This window comes from Protopterus annectens, chromosome 11.part0, assembly GCF_019279795.1.
Source record: "Protopterus annectens isolate FY-2018-M chromosome 11.part0, PAN1.0, whole genome shotgun sequence".
Taxonomy (NCBI): domain Eukaryota; kingdom Metazoa; phylum Chordata; order Ceratodontiformes; family Protopteridae; genus Protopterus; species Protopterus annectens.
Window position 1 is genome coordinate 406,966,525 of NC_056745.1, and position 20,650 is coordinate 406,987,174.

A 20,650-nucleotide genomic window follows, 5' to 3' on the forward strand; every position below is an offset into this window, starting at 1 on the left:
TTACCTGTCTCCAGAGGGATCTCCTGAAAGAGCTAGGAGATACTCTACAGGATCCTACAGCTGCAGGAGCTGCAGACAGGGCTGCTTCTCAGCTTGTGACCTTATCTTCTGTAGTTAACTCCTCCATGTGACTTATCTCCAATGCAGCTGATGGAGCAAGCAGGGCAGCAGGCATAGGAGTCACCTTACGGAGACATTCCTGGATACATCTTTCTCAGTTTGCAGAGCTCTTCAAGTCCTCCTTTACCAATGCCCCATTTGATGGCTCATCTTTGTTCGGGCCCAAGGTAAAAGAAACTCTCACCAGGTACGAGCAAGATGGCAAAATTCTCTCTGACGTGGGAGTACATTTCTCCGCGCCTACTAGACCCTATACCAAAGGTCAAAAAGGTGGGAAAATGTGGTTCTGGAAATCCCAGGGAGCTTCACCTCATGCACATGGTGAGTTTTCCCTCAGAGGCAGAGGGGGGAACAATAATGGGAGACACCACCCTTGCAGCAGAGGGGGTCTGCAGAGTAAGGGCAACAGAGATACGTTCTCTGGTAGGCCCTTCCAGCACTCCTGAAAGGAGGCCCACCTGTCTACCTCTGAAGGCAGTCAGGGGAAGATTGTCACTGTTCTCAGAAGCCCAGCAAAGTATCACAAAATACACATGGGTACAGTCCATAATATCCAGGGGATACAGTATTCCTTTCTCCATGTCACCTCTTCCCAGAAAACAAAAAAACATCCCAGATGTGCCACCCAATCTAAGGGAACAAGCAGCCCTAGAAGTTCAAAGGTTGCTAGAAAAACGAGTCATTAAAGAAGTCCCCGCAGACCAAATTGGATCCAGATCTTATTCAAGGTTCTTTTTAGTTCCAAAGAAAACAGGGGACTGGAGGCCCATTTTGGATCTCAGCAGACTCAATAAGTCTGTCAAGAAGAAAAAGTTCCGGATGGTGACACTACAATCCATACTCCCCTTTTTGAGAAAGGACAATTGGATGTGCTCCATTGATCTCCAGGATGCGTACTACCATATCAAGATGGACAGCCGATCCAGGAGATATCTACGCATCCAGCTGGGAGCCAGTCACTACCAGTTCAGAGTTCTGCCCTATGGTCTCAACACAGCCCCCAGGGTGTTCACCAAATGCATGGCAGTAGTCACGGCTCATCTGAGGTGGCTAGGATTCCAGGTGTTTCCATATTTAGATGACTGGCTCCTTACTGCCACCACCGAGCATCGACTAACCGAGGTAAGGGATACTACAATTCGCCTCTGCTCTCAGCTAGGCATCACTATAAACTACAAAAAGTCTGCCTTGTTGCCCTGTCAATATATTACATTTAGAGGGGCAGATTTAGATACAAAAAACATGATAGCAAAATTGTTTCAGGGGAGGGCAACTTCCATTTGACATCAGGTTTCAATCTTAACTGAGAGAAAAAAGATTCAGGCAAGATTTGTTCTCAAAGTCCTGGGTTCAATGGCGGTAGCAATAATGCTAGTTCCCTTGGCGTGCTTCCACATGAGGATATTACAGTGGCTCCTATTTGCTCAATTTTCCATGCAAGATCTACCCATGTCATACGAAATTCTCATCATGGAGAGCTGCAAGAAGGACCTAAAATGGTGGCTTCAGTCTACGCAGCTGATGATAGGCAGACCGTTCATCCTTCCCCAACCAGTAGCCACAGTGACCATAGACGCTTCCCAGATAGGGTGGGGGGGCATTATCTGGGACAGACTGTTCAAGGAACTTGGCAACAACATGAGTACCACTTGCACATTAATGTCCTAGAGCTGAGAGAGGTGCTCCTGGCGTTTCAAGCACTACAGGACTCTCTACCTACGGGAACAGTCACAGTTCAAGCAGACAATATGTCAGTAGTGTGGTACTTCAACAAGCAAGGCGGAACCAGATCCTACCCCTTGTGTCGAGAGTTTCTAAGAGTATAGCAGTGGGCAATGTCTTCCCAATGCTTTCTGATTGCGATGCGCATTCCTGGGAAATCCAGCGTGATAGCAGACAAGCTAAGTAGGGCTATCCTTATGCCTCACGAGTGGTCCCTGAAGCAGGATATTTTGCAAACCAAATTTTTCGCAAGTGGGATCAGCCTTGCTGCAACCTTTTTGCCACCTCCATCAATGCCAAATGCAGCTGTTATTTCGCCCTAAGTCCCCCAGGGATGCACTTGTTCACGACTGGCCCCCAGGACTTCTTTATGCTTTTTCCCCGTTCCCTCTAATACCCAAGGTTCTTCAGAAAGCACAATCATTGGGTTGCAAACTAATATTCATTGCTGCATACTGGCCTAGTCAAATATGGTTCCCCTTTCTATGGCCCTATCTCCAGGAGGAGCCTTGTATCCTGGAACCAGTTCCAGATCTTCTGGTACATCACTCGGGTACACTCCTTCCTTCCATACAGACCCTCAAGCTGACAGCTTGGTTCCTTCACTTCCCGTCTTAGCCAGGCTTCCTGACATCTCCCCAGCAGTACAACATATTTTAATTTCCCCTCACAAATCCTCAACAAGGAAACTTTATGCTAGCAAATGGAAGTGGTTCTCTTGTTGGGCAGCCAAAAAATAGTATTGACCCTTTTACTGCACCTATTTCAAAGATCCTCAAATTTCTCGCTGAAACTTTTAATCAAGGAGCAGCAGCAGCAGCAACTATCTGAGTTCAGCTGGCTGCTATTTCCAACTTTCATGTGGGAGAAATGGGTTCCAGTGTTATGTCCCACATGTCATGCAAAGCTTTCCTAAATGGTACTATCCTCTTGAGACCCCCAATAAGAGAACCACCTCTTCCTTGGGTCCAAATTTCATCCTAGCTGCCTTGATTCTTCCTCCTTTCGAACTGGCTTATACTTGTTCTCTGAAATATTTGACTTGGAAAACTATTTTCTTGACTGCCATTACTTCAGCTAGGAGGGTATCAGAATTGCAAGCTCTATCCATTCGTCCCCCTTACTTAATTTTTCACAATGATAGGGTTTCTCTCAGAACCAACCCCATCTTCTTACCAAAAGTTTGCTCAGAGTTCAATCTGAATCAATCAATAGAACTACCTGTATTCTTCTCTAATCATGGCAACAAGGCAGAATATAAACTCCACCAACTGGATGTTCATATACAGTTATGTTTTTACTTGCACAGGACACAAGAATTCAGAAAATTTGACCAATTGTTTGTAATTTTGCAGAAAGCAGAAAGGGAACTTCAGTCTCAAAAGTAACTTTATCAAAATGGCTTTAAGACACCATCACTTATGTCTACAATTCACAGAACAAGCAGCTGCCAGGAAAAATTTGAGGACATTCAACTATAGCCTTGTCTACCTCTACTGCCTGTCAAGCCAGAATGCCTTTAGATTCAATTTGTGTGGCAGCTACATACCTTCATCACTCATTACAAAGTAGCTGTGGCCTCCCGGAACAGGTTATCCTTTTTTTCCACGGTCCTGAAGAGTCTATTCCATTGAGCCACCTAAGAAGAAGGTGCTGGGGATGCAGTCCCAACCAGTAAGAAGGAAGGCAAGATAGGGGCAACATAACATAAAGAAGTTATGTACTCACCATAACATTCCATGTTTGTTGTCCTTGATCTCGCCTTCCTTCTTGCATCTCACCCTCCTTTCCCCCTCCTGGAAGATCGAGAGGAATTATCCATCATTTAGCTACATAGGCTATGATTCCCTTCCTGCCTTATGAGTTGGATAGACTTAGAGTCCTTCTACTACTATCTTGGTGGGATATATATATATATATATATATTTATATATATATACATATATATATATATATATATATATATATACGGATCTACCTGACTAGATCGACAGTGCAAAACACCGACAACAACTTCACCGACACCAAATCATCGACAGTTCACAAACACGACACCTCATACACTCGACACATCATAACAACAAACAAAACAAATCCCCTGTCCAAAACCCACACACACAACACAAGCACACCAAAATCCTTAGAAGCCAACACTAACCCATACATACACAACTATCTACAACCCTAACCGAAACCCTAACCCTAAGGTCCGTCACTATCGCACACCCACCTAACCCGCGCCCTAACCCTAACTCACTTAACCCGCCCTAACCCAAAACTATCACTACTGCACCCTTACCTAACCCGCCCTAACCCTAACTCACTTATCCCACCCCTATCCCTACACACCGTCAACATCGCACACTTACCTTACTCGCACCCTTACCTAACCCGCGCCCTAACCCTAACTCACTTATCCCACCCCTATCCCTACACACCGCCAACATCGCACACTTACCTTACTCGCACCCTTACCTAACCTGCACCCTAACCCTAACTCACTTATCCCACCCCTATCCCTACACACCGTCAACATCGCACACTTACCTTACTCGCACCCTAACGTCCGTCACTACTGCATACTTACACATCCTTTCCCCATCTCAGTGTTCTCAGCGTCGGTGTCTTCCTCTGTCGGTCTTCTGCCTTGTGGATCTTCTGGCACTTTGTCGGTGTTCTGACTTGTCGATCTAGTCAGGTAGATCCATATATACATATATATATATATATATATATACATATATATATATATATATACATATATATATATATATATATATATATATATATACATATATCTATAGTTTATATACATGTCTATCTATATTTGCACGTTATAGTCTAGTGTTATGGGTTATCACAAACGAGATCTGGGTAACTCTCGCTAGGCATGTTGGGATAGGGTCTAGCCTCCAGCCAGTGGAAGCTCTCGAGCTTTAGAATGCGGCCTAGTCTGAACCCAGCCAGAAATTAGGAAGGCAAGATCAAGGACAAAAAACATGGAACATTATGGTGAGTACATAACTTCTTTTTTTTTTTGGAATGTCATTGCATGTGTAAGGGAGTTTATGCCTAAATACTCATGCGAACATTTTATGAGAAAAAATGTATTTTACTCAGGATTTTTACTTTTTTTTTTTTTTTTGTATTTCTGAATATGGGATAGGATATTGTGCTTGTGGAGGAACTGTCAGTGGTTTTCTTATATCACATCCCCTTGTTTTCTACCATACACTTTACTGACTTGTCCAAGCTATGCTATCTACTTCCGCTCTCTCTCCAATGCATCGATCTCCAGTCTCAGTGATTTCACCTTCCCTTGTCCAAAAGAAGAAGAAAGTTGTCTGGAAATATTTGGGTGTTAGTCTGTCTCCTGATGCACCTCAACTGCTGTTGGGTGACTGCTGATGCCACTTGTTTTTCCTAAGACCACTCAACTTTTCCCCTTGGTTCTCTTGGTGTAACTTTTGCAGCCACCAAAGACCGGGGGAAAGCTATGTTCTCTGCGTCTGTAGGGATGCCCTTGTCAGGCAAGGGAGAACTACTCTTGTCAGTCTCGGGTAGGGGATGGTGAAGGTTCTTCACTTCGCTCGGATAGGGGACCTGCTGCTGGGACTAGTACGCCTATGGAAAGTTGGTACTTTTCCAGTGAGTTTTCTAGGAAATGGGAACACAGTGAGAAAACTTTCCGGTTTCCTGTTACTATTGTTTTTGGTGCTTTTTTCTTGTCTTCTGTTTCATAGACAAGAAAAGGAAAAGTGTTCCTTCTCTTTTTGACTTGGATGTCATTCAGGAGAGCAGGTGTTACAAGGTGAGGGTGTTAACTCAGGAATTACTTCACAATCTGAACATTTTGATTTTTAAGAAAGTATGGATGCTTATGTCCCTCCTGAAGATTTATTCTTCTCAGAAACTTTATCTAAGATGAAATTATTTTTTTTTCAGTGGGAGTAGAATGAAATTCTTATAGCACAGAAAATGTATTAGGATTTGTTACATTTGGAGGTGCTAAATTTTGCAACTATTCCTTGTGTCGCCTGCTTTACAAAATGTATTTCTCATAGCTTTTTAGCTTATCTGATAGTCAACCTCCTGCACCCAGGAGTCTGACAGGATATAGAGGGTACCTCTGTCCTATAAGTATTTATTTTCAAATCCTTAAGCTGACCCGACTATGATTTCTTCATCCAAAACTGCTTCTGCAAAACAGTTTACTGCTGCTAACCACATTCCTTCTGTCAAGGATGGGAAGTCAGTGGATACGTTGTGGAAGAAAATCTGTTCCTCTAGTACTTTGACTTTCAGGATTTTAATCTTTCAAGCTCATATGCTAAAGTTTTTACTTTCATCTTTTAAGAACATGCAGAAGACAGTGATTAACCTTCCCTTTTCTGACGTAAAGAACCATTCCTTGAATGCCTCTATTTCATCTGCTTCTCAAGTGACTAAACATATTTTACTCTGGTTGTGTTGCTAATGATTCCTTCTCTAAAGCTATGCTTTTGGGTCAGCAATTTGAAGACTAGCTTGGCTCTGTTCCCAAGATCATCCGAAAGATGTTAAAACTGTTTAGGCCCTTCTGCTACTGACGTGTTAAGTGTGATGAAAAGAGAAAGTTAGTACAAGGAAGGACTCAGATTTTTCAACCCTCCTTTTTCAAAAGAAATAATATAATTTCTCTTTTGCCTCAACTCCCTTTTTTAATGCCCATTTAAGCTGCCAGGTTCCAGCAAACAGAATTTTCAAACGCAATGGAGGCTCTAAAAAGAATGCACCAGCCTCAGAATGTCAAGTGCATTCTTCTCAGTCAGCATAACTAACTGCCTGGTCATACTTTTGCCCCTTCCCACCCTGGCAACCTCTCCATCTGTCTGAAACTTCATTTCCTTTATGGCAACAAATTGTTACACTATTATGGAATTGGAAGGTAATTCAGCAGGGTTACACTGGGCAGTGGGAATCTCTCCCCCCTTCCTAAGAAGTTCTTCTTTGGCTAGTGATCCAAGTTTCTCGCTTTCCTCCAATTCTGTACCATTTGCTGACCCAGAGAGTTAAAGAAACTATACCTTACTACTACTCAATTAAGTGTAGAGGGTTTTATGCAAGGATTTTTCTTGTACCAAAAAAGGGAAGGCTCATGGAGGCATGTGCTGGACCTTTTCTTTCTAAATCTTTTTGTCAAGATTCCTAAGTTCAAAATTTTATCCCTTTAGTCCCCTTCTTTCTATAATTCCCCCCTCTAGCCTAAGCGTAAAACTAGATGTAAAAGATGCCTATCACATTCTCATTGGTGAGCAGTTCAGGCATTTTTAAGGTTTGTCGTGTTTGGGTTACATTATCAGTTCTCTGTCTTACCCGCTGGACTTCCACAGGACCAAGGGTATTTACAGTGTTTTGCTCCAGTTATTGCATATTAAAAGCTTCAAGGCATTCACATTGTTCCATGTATGGATGATTGTTTTGCATTTATAGGTTCATAGATTCATAGGACGTTACTAGGTTAATGGCCCAACAGCCCTTATGAGCCTAGCCATATTTATCCTGAGATGCCCCAATTGTCAGTAGTTAGATGAGTGAAGTTTGCAAAGGTATAAGTCTGTGGTAATTAATACCAACTGCCTCTGTCCATGAGGGACATGGGTGCCTCCCTAGGAGTTAATAAATGGTCACCCTTCCATTGATCTAAGTTGCATTTGAAGAAGTTCAAGGAGGGGCTCTGCTTCATGTGAATAGGAGGCTTGTTCTAGAGAAGGGGTAGTCTCTGGAGATGTATATATCTTTCCAGCATGATTTGTTCATGTTAGAAGCTAGGTTAAGATCCCTAGACTGAATGACCCTCGTCCAGTCTGATTTATGAATGTGTAGCATTTCCATCAGGTCTGGGTCAGACACTGCCCTGTAAGCCAGGCACAGGTCACACTTTGACAGCCTGTAGGAGACAGAATACAGTGACAGGACTTTCAGTCTTTCCGCATAGGACTTGTTTTGTGTACCCTGAATTTTCATGGTGAAAAACCTCTGTGGTCTCTTCAGCTGTTGCAGGTGTCTTGTGAGATACATACAAAAGGGAGCATTTTACTCAATTATTGGTCAGATGATGGCTGAGTATTATGGAATTAAAACATCCTTAGATCTGGATGTGATGCCTTTACTTATGAGATGCGTCATATAGAAGAATTTCCTTACCAACGTGGCTATGTGGTGGTCGAAGTTCAGATTGCTATCAACCTGAGTACCCAGATCACTTACCACTAGTTAGCAGGGATGTTAGCTTTCCCAAAGGGAATAATAATGTTTTTTTTTTTTACATTTAGCTTCAGTCCTTGGCTTTGACAACAATAATTTGTCTACATTAACCCTTTCTGCAGTATATCAGCATCACTGGGGGATGTAGTGATTGCTCCCAATTTGCAATTGTCAGCAAACTTGGTTATCCACAGGCCGTCCATGTGACTTATGAGAAAAACATTCCAAACAGTAAAAGGCCAAACACAGAACCCTGTGGTATGCCACTGGGGACTGGTCTTTTGCTAGAGGTGAAGTTACCCACTTTGACAGTATGTGTCCTGTTGGTGAGCCAGTGGGCTACCTATCTGGTGATGTAGAGGTTAATTCTCAATTGGGAGAGTTTCTCTATAATATCTGAGTGGGAGATTGTGTCAAATGCCTTGGCTAGATCAAAGTAGGTGGTATGCACTGTCTTTCCCTCGTCTAGGACCTTGGTGACTTTCTTGAAGAAGTCAGCCAGATTTAACAAACATGAGCTACCCTTAACGAATCCGAACTGGATTGGGTCCAGAGTTTGGAGATTACCTGTTTCCTTGTTGATATGGTCTATAATGATTCTTTCCATGGCCTTGCAGATGAGGCTAGTCAAGCCTATGGGTCTGAAATTCTCAGGCTTGGTAGATGGTTCCCCTTTGTGCATAGGGATTACTGCTACTGTCCTCCATTCTGCTGGAACATAGCCAGTCTGTAGGCTGTGGTTAAACAGGGATCCAAGTGGTTCTGCTAGGTCATGTTTTAATTTGGAACATAGCCAGTCTGTAGGCTGTGGTTAAACAGGGATCCAAGTGGTTCTGCTAGGTCATGTTTTAATTTGTTTAAAAGGCAACCCAGAATGTTGTCTGGTCCCATTGATGCCATGCTCTTGGCCTTGAAAAGTGCACAGACAACCTGCTCTCTTGATATAATAAGCTGAGGAATGGTGGCAGATATACTTTAGGGGATGACTGGTGGGGACAGGGGTGTGATGTTTGCTCCAAGTCTGTCAGCTAGCAGGTTGTCTCTTACCTCCAGTTGAGTATTGCTAGTGCCATCCAGAATCAGTTCAGCGCATAGCTGGGTAATCATCTTTAGATTTTGGACATAGTTAAAGAATGCCTTGTGATTATCTTTAGTCAGGAATGCTACTTTTGCATTGTAATTAGATTTGGAGGACTTGACAAGATCTCTAATTTGTTTGTTTAGGCTAGAGAAGGATTTTTTCCTCTTTTGAGCCAGCTCCTTCTTGTTTTTGGACATTAGTTTCTTTCTTTTGTTGTTACAGCCTGTTTATACTAGGGGTCTACCAAAGTGGCTTGTTTTCCAGCAAGGTCTGGTTTTAATCTGGTCAGATTTTGCCGATTCTGTACAACTGATTCAGTGGTTGTACAGGGTGTTGGTGTACACCTCTGCATAGGAGTTCATGTTATCTGTGTTTGAGGGGTCTTTGAAATTTCTTATATCATCATTTAGTAGGAGGTAATTTGTCTTAAGCATTTTTGAGCTTGCTGAGGTGTCTGTCCTTATAATTACATTGAAAGAGACTGATTTATGGTCAGAGCTTACCACCATGGACTTCACATTGGGGGTGGGGGTTGCAGTGCTCTCCCATGTTAGTGAGTATTATGCCCAGGACATTTGAGCCCCTCATGGGTGTGCTGACTAGTTGTTGCAGAGCATTTGCATTGACAAAGTCCAAAAACCTCTAAGCCAGCATGTTTGTGGTCACGTATGTTTCCCAGTCGATGGTAGGATAATTAAAATAATCCATGAGTAAGGTGTTGAGCTGCATAGTGAGTCACTCCAGTAAGTCCAGTTATGTGGTATGCTTTTCCTGGTTCATGGCGGGGGACCTGTAGCTAGCTATGATGTGGTAGGGGATTTTGCCTGAGTTTAATTGGACATGGAGTAGCTTGAGAGAGTCATACTGCTTAACCAGTCTCAAGGTGTACGTATCCTTTAATGAAGATGAATACACCTACTCTTTTGGTTCTTTCATGCTCAGTTTGTGGTCTGAATATATGGAAGGCGTTATAGCCCTGCACTGCCTATGTGCTTTACGCAGCTTTGAACCATGTCTCGTTGACTGCACAGATGTCAGAATCTTCCAAGGTGAGGAGTGCTTCTAGGGAGTACAGTTTCTTGTTTAGACTTCTAGCACTAAGCAGCAGTACCTTGAGTTTTTTATCTGGAGAGGATTTTGTTGCATTGGAAGGTTTGCAGACTCTTTTTCTAGTTGTTGAGTTTTTCAAACTGTCCAGAATATTTTACTCAGTTTGAGTTTTCAAATCAACCTTCAGAAATCTTCTCTTGTCCCTTTTCCCTTCCCACATAATTGTATTCCTGGGATGTCTACTGCATTATGCCCTGGAAAAGCCTTTCTTCCTCCAGACAAAGTAGAGATGCTTCATCAATTCTTCCTGAGGTTCACCAATTGGAGCCATGCATTTGCAAGGGAATTTCTCAGGATTTTGGAATACATGGCATCTATGACTCTCATGCTTCCCTTGCGCAGATGACATGTAAGACTTGGATCAATCTGGATTCAACATCTAAAACTTTTGTCATTTCAAATCCCAGTTCTAAGATGTGTGAAAAGGGCGATTCATTTCTTGGACAGACCAGTTCTCATTCAGTCAGTTATATAACTTTCTCTCTCTTCTGACCCCCATAAAGTTTGTTACTACAGATGCATCGGACTTGGCTTGGGGTACTGTTTTCAATGGAGTAAAAGTGTAAGCTGTGTGGAACCCTCCTCTCTGATATTTATGTGTCTGTCTGATGTTGACAGTATATGCTTTGAAAACATTAGATCAGTGTTTGTCCCCAGAAACTCTGCAAGGGTGTACAGACAGCACCACAATGATGTGGTACATAAACACGGGGATATTGGATCCTGCCTTCTTTGCAGATTGGCTATGACAGCCTGGGAGATAGCGACTGAGATCAGTTTGTGTCTGTAGGCTTCATAGATATGGCAGTGCAAAACATGATTGCAGACAAGCTCAGCAGTATTGGACAAGACCTCAAAAAATAGAAACTTCATTCTGGGGTCTTGCAAGAATTGGTCCAACTGTGAGGACAGCCTCAAGTGAATCTGTTTGTCTCCTTCAAAATAGACAGAGAAATTCTGCTCCAGGACTCTTTGCAAACAAGCTTGGAAGACAGATGTTTTCTCAATCCAATGGATGGGAATGTTCCTGTATGTTTCTCTACCCTTTCCACTGATATCTGGGGCTCTTTTACAGATCCAGCATGACTCTCCAAAAACTGTGGTGGTGACTCCCTTTTAACCCAGGTTTCTCCCTTCTTTTTACTCTGGCTAAGGGCAATTACCACAGGCTTCCTCACAGACTGGATTTGCTCATACAGAATGGGTTGTTTGATCTAACCCAACCTGAAAAATCTTGAATTAATTGCCTAAATGATAGAATTTTAATACATTTTAGGAACCTGTTTTCTGATGATATGCAGCAGAAACTAAAGGAGATGAAAAAAATGCTACTAGGGAATCACATATGTACAAGTGGAAAATACTTTCTAGTTGGTGCCAGTCCAAGAACCAGGATCCTCCATGTGCCCAACTCTTTCTGTTTCTTGATTTATTTGTGTGAATTACTGACCTCTGGCCTGTCTTATTCCTCTGTCAGGGTGCATTTTTTGTAATTTCTTCTTGTCTGCACTTTGATCCCTACTTCTAACCATGTTCAAGTCAAACAGTTTTTGAAAGGGGTGTTGCATAGATGGCCACCTAGGAAACTGGTGTCTCCTCCTTGGGATCTCAGCTCTGTACTTAGAAAGCTCACTCTGTCTCTGTTTCAACCAGCTGATCAGGATGAATTGAGGTTCTTAACATGGAGGACTGTTTTATTCATTGCTCTGACATTTGCTAGGAGGGTATCTGAATTACAGGCTCTTATGGTGAGTCAAACCCTACCTCATTTTTGAAAAGGACAGAGTTTCTTTGACAGCTAATCATTTTCTATGCCTAAAGAGTTTACTTTAAGGCAGACTGTTCATCTGCCTGTCTTTCTTAAATCCAAGAATAAAGTAGAAAAGATTCTTCAAACTCTGGATGTCCATAGTTAGCCCAGATACTACCTAAACAGAACTCAAGCCTTCAGGAAAGCTGATCAGCTATTTGTCTGACATAAGTATAAGCGGAAAAGACAACTAGTGTCAAAGCTAACCATTTCCAGATGGTTGTCCCATGGTATTGCTTTTTGTTACACTGTCCATAAGAAGCCACTTCCAGGCAGAGTTAGGGCTCATTACAAAAGGGCTGTGGCGGCTTTGTTGGCTTTCTGGAAAGAGGTGGACTTTAGAAGTATTCCATCAGCAGCAATTTGGTCCTTTCTGCACAATTTTACAAAGTACTACAAACTATATTTCTTTTCCAGGTCAAGAACAGGCATTGCTAGGACCATTCTCCATGAGCTTTGGAGTCTTATTTTACTGGCCTCCTCCATTTTTTACTTTTCAATCTGTGGTAATCTACTCATTTAACTAAAGTGCAACAGTGATCTATGACTGAACATAGTACAGTTGTGTAAGTAACAACATAACAGTAGATGTTCTAACAGATCACTGTTGTAGTATCTTCCCTGCCCCCTAGCCCCCATTCTTGCTTGTTTCTTTTTTGTTTTGCCAGAGTGCAGATATTTTACCCTTTTGAACTTTGTTTATTGTTGGGTTTGTTCTCTAGCATTGTTCATTCAGAGGTGCTACCCTCACTCCTGGGCAAAAAATGGTCTGAAGCTTTTTGTGCTTCAGCTGCCCTTATATCTGCTTGAGATCCTGACAGTTGTAGAAGGTTCTCTTTAACTTTAAAAGGTTGCTGTCCCTCAGGGTTAGGACCCATTTAGCTTAGGCTACTGTATTATTAATCTATTAGAACATGAATTGGCCCTAGGCATGAGTATGTGCATGTGTGTGCTTTCCGTGTATACTTACTTTTTAATAAATAAATAAATAATAATACATTTTTTTTAGTAAGTAAATAATAATCATAAATACATTTTTTTATTTTTTTAGTAAGTAGCAGACTGTTTTGTTTCATGCATGTTGCGTAATTTCGTGTTTGAATTGTACATTTCATATGTGCTTATCTGTTTCTTCTATTTTCTTGGCTTTTTAGCCTGCTAAAAGGGCATTTTTTGTGCACTTTCCTCTCCTACATCTGAGGCAACCAAAAGCAACAGAAGTCAGCCTGTGAATTGCTGTCCTTTACGTATACTGGGATTGTCATGTAAAAGCCATTGTTGGAGATTGCAGTCTTCACTCGTTAAGGGATATCTGTCTGCAAAACAATCTGACCAAGGACTGATGTCCTCCTGTAGCAGACATCTCATAATTATACTGAATCCTGCAGCAATGATCCTAATATTTGTATGTATCACACAACTATACATTTTGTTTGAAATCCTGCCTGAGGTGTTTATAGTACTTTTGTGTGTGTGGATATAAAAACTATATTAGCGGGTCTTGTAGAACTTTTAGTGTCACAGTGCACCACTGAGTTAAGTACATTTCTTGGATGTGGAGGTAACCAAGATGGAAAATGGCAACTTAGCCACTACAGTGTACAGGAAACCCACACACTGCAATTGTTATTTACATTTTAAACGTAGTCACTCTTTTCATCAGAAAAAGGGTATCCTGAAAAGTCAATGCATCCATATTTCTAGGTTAACATTGGATGACATTCAGTGTAAAAGACAATTTGAGATCTTGAAGAGTATGTTGCTGGAACATGAATACCCTGTTGCACTTATTGACAGTGTCAGGAACGATGTTTGGAGTTGCAGAACAGATAAATGTGCACCTATAGTGCTTAAAGGGTTAGAAAGAGATCATGATGGAGGTACATGTACTGATAGATCCAACAATTTGGACAACTATTTTGTCATACATTATTCTGTGGATGCTAAAGATATAAGGAATATTATTTTTAAGAATTAGTTCCTTCTCCATACTGTGACAGACTTCAAAGATAAGTTTGACCAGCTGCCAACATGTGTTTATAAGAATAGACCTAATATAACGAATATCTAGGAGATGGTTGCTAATAACAAGAATTACAGTGGTGGGGACCACAGAACTAACAAATGTGGTCACTGTAACCAGTGCTGTTATATGGAAGAGGACTATGAAGGACTATTATGGGATAAAATTAGGAATTGGCATAAAGCAGGTAGATACTACTGTTACAATTCCAAAGTAGTCTACATTGCAAAATGTATTTCATGCACTGTTTTTTATGTTGCTAAGAGAATATTTCCCTGAATAATCAGGTATAGTTAAGTGAAATTTGCAGTAGTGTATTTTAGTCTTCTGTTAGGTACAAACTTGCAGTTTTAAAAGTACTGTATTTTCATTTTTTTCTGTTTCTTAATTGTGTGTTCCTGAACAGTGTGCCGTGTGTCTCTCTGCAGTTATTTTGCTCTGAGCGGGTGGTGTTATCACTTTGTTATCTGATATTTAATAGCCTAGAGGGATTCCTCTGTACTTTACGTGCTAGCCACAAAGTTTGAGAAATCATTTTATGCTCAACTTCTGAGAGACTTGCTTGTCTACACACATCTGCATTAGAAGCTGAAGTTAAGTGAAACTTGCAGTAGTGTATTTTAGTCTTCTGTTAAGTACAAACTTGTTTTAAAAGTACTGTATTTTCATTTTTTCTGTTTCCTAAATGAGTGTTTCATTGAACAGTGTGCTGTGTCTCTCTCTCTCTGCAGTTAGTTCCTCACCCACCCTCCCTGTTCCTGTGTTGGCATTATTGCTGGTGGCTCTGGAATTGCCCGCTCCTCCTGTAAGTCTGTATTGGAACACTCCTCCTGGGTCCATCTCATTTGCTCACTTAACCGGTGCAGTGAGATCATAGTCTGAGTCTATTGTTCACTCTACTTAATACAGAGAGAAGATTTGAGAAGGCCATCCCACGTAAGTTCTTCCTTCCTCTCTCTTTGCACTTAAAATAAATAAATAAATACATTTGCACTTTATTCATCTGCTTTTACTTTATTTGTGTTTCCTCCTACTGTATTTAGCTTTTCTTAAAAGTACTCAATTTTATTTCTTCTGCTGCATTTATTACTGCGTGGTAGTAGCCTGATTAAATTGTAACCATTATTCAAAGTATTTTGGTTTAAGCACTTGGGCTTCATACAGGCTGTTTTACATTAAAAAGGTTTGTGGTCTGCACTGTTGTGGCAGGACAGGTAGCTTACATCCTTCTAAGCTGGGAATTGCTGATTGAAGGCTCAGTGTCTGCTATTCTATAAGTGTATTAGTTCTGGCTTAAGCACTTGGGCTTCAGGCCAGTTATTCTACATTAAGAGGGTTTGTGGTCTGCACTCTTGTGGGAGGAGAGGCTGGATTCTGCTCTTCTGAGCTGGGAATTTCTGGTCACAGGCTTATTGTGCCTGCTTATTTGAACGGTTTCTTTCTGAAACTGGTGCGCCTTGTTGCTGTTGCATAGACCAGATTCAGGCCTGCTGAATCTAGCTTTGTTTGTATAACTTGAGCACTGATCCAGGCCATCATTTTTTGGAGAAGGTTCCCCTGCACCCTAGTAGCAGGAGTATGCAGTTAGAACTTGTCTGATTGAAGACTGCTGGAACAGGGCTCAGTTTTGAGCTTTTTTTTGGTTAAATGGGTAACTTGTTTAAATCAGTTTGTTCATTTTCTTTTGTTTTATATATATAAAAAATTGCACTTTATTCATCTGCTTTTACTGTGTGTATCTTCCTACTTTATTACTAGGGGCATTGACTACAACTCTGATCTGCGATATATAACAATAAGTATCCTTTTCTGTGCATTTAAAGTGTTTTTTTTGAGTCTATCTGCTTTATTTTCTGAAAAAAAAAAAAAAATATATATATATATATATATATAATTTGTTTCCTGCCTTTCTAAGCTAGTATAGTCCAGTTTTCAAGTTACTGCTGAATTCATGGCTGTGTTACAAATCTCTGTGTTTAACCATACCTTACTTGGATAGAAGGAAGTTTCTCTGTTCCCCTGTGAGAGAGGGGAGCTTTGAGTAGCCTATCTGTCCCTAGAGGAGTGGTTTCAGCCCAGAAAATAGTAGTTTGTTGCCCATTTTGGGCTAATTTCTATCTCTTTCATTTCCCTAGTATAAATACTGCATTTGCCCGGTTTTGCGTGCTGGGCAGCGCCGGTTAGCTAGGATAAAACCATTCCCTGATCCACAAAGTCTCCTCTTCAATTTTTCCCTTGGAACTAGACAAACTTTCAACTTAAGCACTCAAGCCATTAATTTCTGAGCCCGGCACTTGCTCAGAATTCATAGCAAGCACTTATAAACCCTAGCACTAGACCCTCCTGTACTGTACAGAAGGACAAGGCTCTCTATTCGAGCTTACCAGCCATCCAGTAAAATAGTTCACTGTACATATCCAGGCATGTCCAAAGGGCAGTTTCAGCTGTACTCTCCAGTCCAACTGGTGAATCTGGGCATTTTGAGGCAATGTTACAACTGCCTCATGTACACAGACAGCCCTCTTCTCCTACCACCAAACAATAATACATGCAAGAGATGTAATTATACAACCAAACTGGAGGCTAAGCTCTCTCAACCCACGACTGATCAGACAGTCAAGAGGAGAAGGGAAATATTTGCATCACACCACCAGTCTCACATAGACCCATTAAACCAGCACTGGCAAAAAGCACACATAAATACATGAAAACATACTCAGAGGCTCTAAATAAAAATCTGCAAAACCAACAGAGACCTCCAAAGCAAACATCCAAGCAACCTCCACCCCCCAACACAAACCATGAAACACATACTTCACAAAACCAGTGTGCCATGCAATCACAGCCCTTAAGACAAAATAACATACCTAACATACTAGTAATAGGTGACTCTATAGTCCGGCACACTGACGTCCCACTCACAAGGCTGAATAAGTAGAAGGTTACTGTTAGCTGCATGTCAGGTGCCAGGATCCGCCACATAACACAAGCACTCAGGTCACTCTAGAACAAGTACAAATATGACTCTGTCATTATCCATGTTGGTGTGAATGACCTGAGCTATACCTCTCTGGGCTACATGAAAAGAGACATGGAAGAGCTCTCTGATCACGTAGCCCAGGCCGGTATGACCCTGACTAGCATCCTGCCCTCACCAAGAATGATACCACGGTATAAAGAAAAAATTCAGAAACCTGGTTTAAGGCTCCAAAGAGCACCCCAGCACTACCAGGCTACAACTCATACCATACATTTCGGCCACAGAACCCAAACCGAAATATAAAAGGCGGCGGCATATCCATATTCATCAAGGATACCCACACCTCCAGATTAGTGGCACATCTCAATGCTTCAGAGATCATCCACGTGCAACTAACAATGGGCAAAACTGCAATTCAAATTGTAGCTTGCTACAGATCACTCACCATGTCCCAGGACCCCCATTCCGTGTTTCTGGAAACACTGGGAAACATAAAGGTCCTACCAAACACCCTAATATTGGGTGATTTCAATTACCCAAACATTAACTGGGTAAAGTACTCAAGCACTAACTCCCTTGCCCAAAATTTCCTAGAATTTATAAACTCAAATGCCTTGGTTTAACTGGTCAACACTCCCACCAGAGGTGACAACATATTGGACCTGGTCATCACCAACATGGGCGACCAGTGTTCCACACCGGAGGTCAACCCCTCACTGATTAGATCTGACCATAAACAAATCACTTTGGATATCTACATTCCGCCCCCACTCCCAGACAAAGAAACCACAGTGAAAAATGTTTCAAAAGCAAACTTCACGTTACTTAAGACCGAGATGGAAAGTTTCAAAGCCCCGTGCTGAAGGATAACGCTATCCAAGCTGCAAAATCCTTTACTAATCCATTCTACGGGCACCTACAAGAATGCATGGATCATGCCATCCCAAGCAAAACCAATACTCACTCCTCCAAGAAAAGGAAACCAGTCTGCTGGACTCCTGCCATAAACAAGCTATACAATAGAAGGAGGAAACTAGTACAGAAAAGAGTAAAATCCCAAGAAGGGAAGACATCCTTGATCAGTATCAGCAAGAAACTACGATCCCTCATAAAATCATCCAAGGCGAGCTTTGAAAGAAAAATTGTCAAGGACTCCAAAGATAACCACAAGGCATTCTTTAGCTATGTCAAGAATCTAAGTGGCAATGCTCAGATCTGCTTGGAGTTAGTGCAGAATGGCACAAAATACACTGAAATGACCAATATCGCCAACATCCTGGCAGACAGGTTCAGCGCAAACTACACCCTCTCTCTCTCACCCCCAAAAGAGCCCATAACCATACCAGAAGAATGTAGAGTCCCTGAAATCACAGACAGACACTCAGGCTAAAACAGCCCTCTCCAAAGCCAAAAACACAGCATCAATGGGACCAGACTGTGTCCCAGGCTGCGTCCTACATGAGCTCAAAGACGAACTAACCCCTCACCTAAACACAGTGTTCAAACTCAGCCTCTCCACAGGCTACGTACCCATGGAGTGGCGCACAGCAACGGTTATTCTGCTCCACAAAGGTGGAGCCACAACAGACCCCGGGAACTATCGCCCTATAAGCCTGACTAGCTTGGTCTGCAAGGCTATGGAACGCATCATCATGGAACTCATTAACAGAGACATTGGGAACCTCCAAACACTGGACCCTACCTAGTTCGGGTTTGTTAAGGGCAGATCATGACTCCTAAACCTGGTGGACTTCTTTGAGACAGTTATCAAGGCTATAGATGAGGGAAAGGGGGTACACACAACCTACCTAGACCTCGGAATGACCTTCAACACCATTCCCCATTCTGGTATTATAGACAAGCTCACCAGCCTAAACATAACCTGTATGTCACAAGATGGGTTGCCAACTGGCTTATGGACAGAACCCACATGGTGAGACTTGCAGGAGCTAGGTCCGACTCTAAACCGGTTACAAGTGGCATTCCCCAGGGCTCAGTCCTAGGACCCCTCCTGTTCAGTATATACTTCTCAGAGGTACAGGCAAGCACAGGAGGACTATGGCTGACCAAGTTCGCAGATGACTGCACAGTAGGGGCTATAATTGACTCTCCGGCTGACACAGACATCCTCCAAAAGGGTCTCACTGAGACGATACCTGGTGTCAAAATCATGGCCTCAAGCTAAATGCCAAAAAGTGCATAGTCATCCTCTTTGGAAAAAACAAAATTCCCACAAACTACCACATAGGTGGTAGTCCCCTAAATATGGAAGACATAGTAAGGGATCTGGGGACACAAGTAGATAGTAATCTCACCTTTGATAATCACATTGCCAAAGACGTTAGAAAATCCTTCTACGTGGCCCATCTAATCACAAAATGGTTCGCATCCAGATCAAAAGAGGTCATTGTGCCCCTCTACTCATCACTCATCAGACCCATCATAGAGTACATAGCCCCATTTGGGATGTACCTTGCAAGACACCTGTGACAGCTGGAAAGACCACAGAAGTACCTCACCAAGAGGATCACTGGCCTCAAACAGATGCCCTATGCAGCTCGACTGAAGAAACTCCAGCTGTACTCGGTTGCATACCGCCTACGCAGAGGTGATCTCTGCCTGACATACAAGGCCATGTCCAACCCAGAATTGACGGACATGCTCCACCTAAAGAAAACCTTATCCTCTCAAGCCACATGCTCTAGGGATCTAAACCTCACCACAACAATAAATAGGACGTGCTGGAGGGATAGATTCCTGTCCCAGAGACTTCCCATGCTTTGGAACAAGATTCCAATCTTCATTAGGCAGATTTCCTCGCTAACACTTTTCAAAAGAAACCTTGACGAGTGGATGGGAAACAGAAAGACTACCCCGGGGATCACTTCAGTGGCTCTGCTGGACAGAGGCACAGGGAACTAATCTAAGGGGGCGGCGAAAGCCAACACATTCTGTCTAGGCTTATAAATGCCTTTGGGCAGATAGCCTAGTACCTACCTATGAACCTATATCAGCACCTCTTTAGTATTAGTAAAAATTACAGCTAAAGTGCCCTGGCAAGGCACGTCATGGAATGTGAACATTTTGTGAAATTTAGATTCTCCATGCTTGAAAAGATCAAAGTGGATTAGTTCAGTGGTGATTGGAAGAATTTTTTGTTGCAGAAGGAGCTGAAATGGCAATTAAGGCTAAATGCTTCCTCTCTAAAGGGTATTAATGAAGCTGCATCATTAACAAGTGAATTAAAATACAGAGCTTCAAAACTTTGAGTTCAGTTTTTGTGATGCTATCCCTTTAATATTTTTGGCGATTTTTACAAAGTTACTTGGCTTCCTTTTCCTGTTTGTAGATAAGCAGTCAGCTTCTGCTTATGTTTTTTTTATTGTTTTTGTATTGTGAAGATGTCCATTATTAGAACAAATGAAAGCGCTTAATTTTAATCAGTTTTATTAATAAAAATTTGTTATTTTTATATTTGCTTTGATTTGTCAGTCCTTGGCAGCATTTGGATCATTTTGAGGTTTAACTTTTGTATTTTACATTCCAGAGTGGTTGCTG

The 20,650-nt window shown here is 42.0% G+C and overlaps 1 protein-coding gene across 3 annotated transcripts in view; it reads left to right on the top strand.

Annotated features, from left to right (window-relative positions):
* CCDC87 (coiled-coil domain containing 87) overlaps window positions 1-20,650 on the top strand; it is a 1,578,580-nt gene that overhangs the window by 16,521 nt on the left and 1,541,409 nt on the right. For 2 of the 3 annotated variants that reach the window (XM_044087902.1, XM_044087904.1), the window contains exon 1: window positions 14,903-15,048. The exons of the other annotated variant lie outside the window; for it this stretch is intronic. The gene's annotated coding sequence lies outside the window, so the exon portion shown is untranslated. Of the gene's footprint in view, window positions 1-14,902; window positions 15,049-20,650 lie in introns of those variants that run through there. 3 annotated transcript variants of the gene reach the window in all.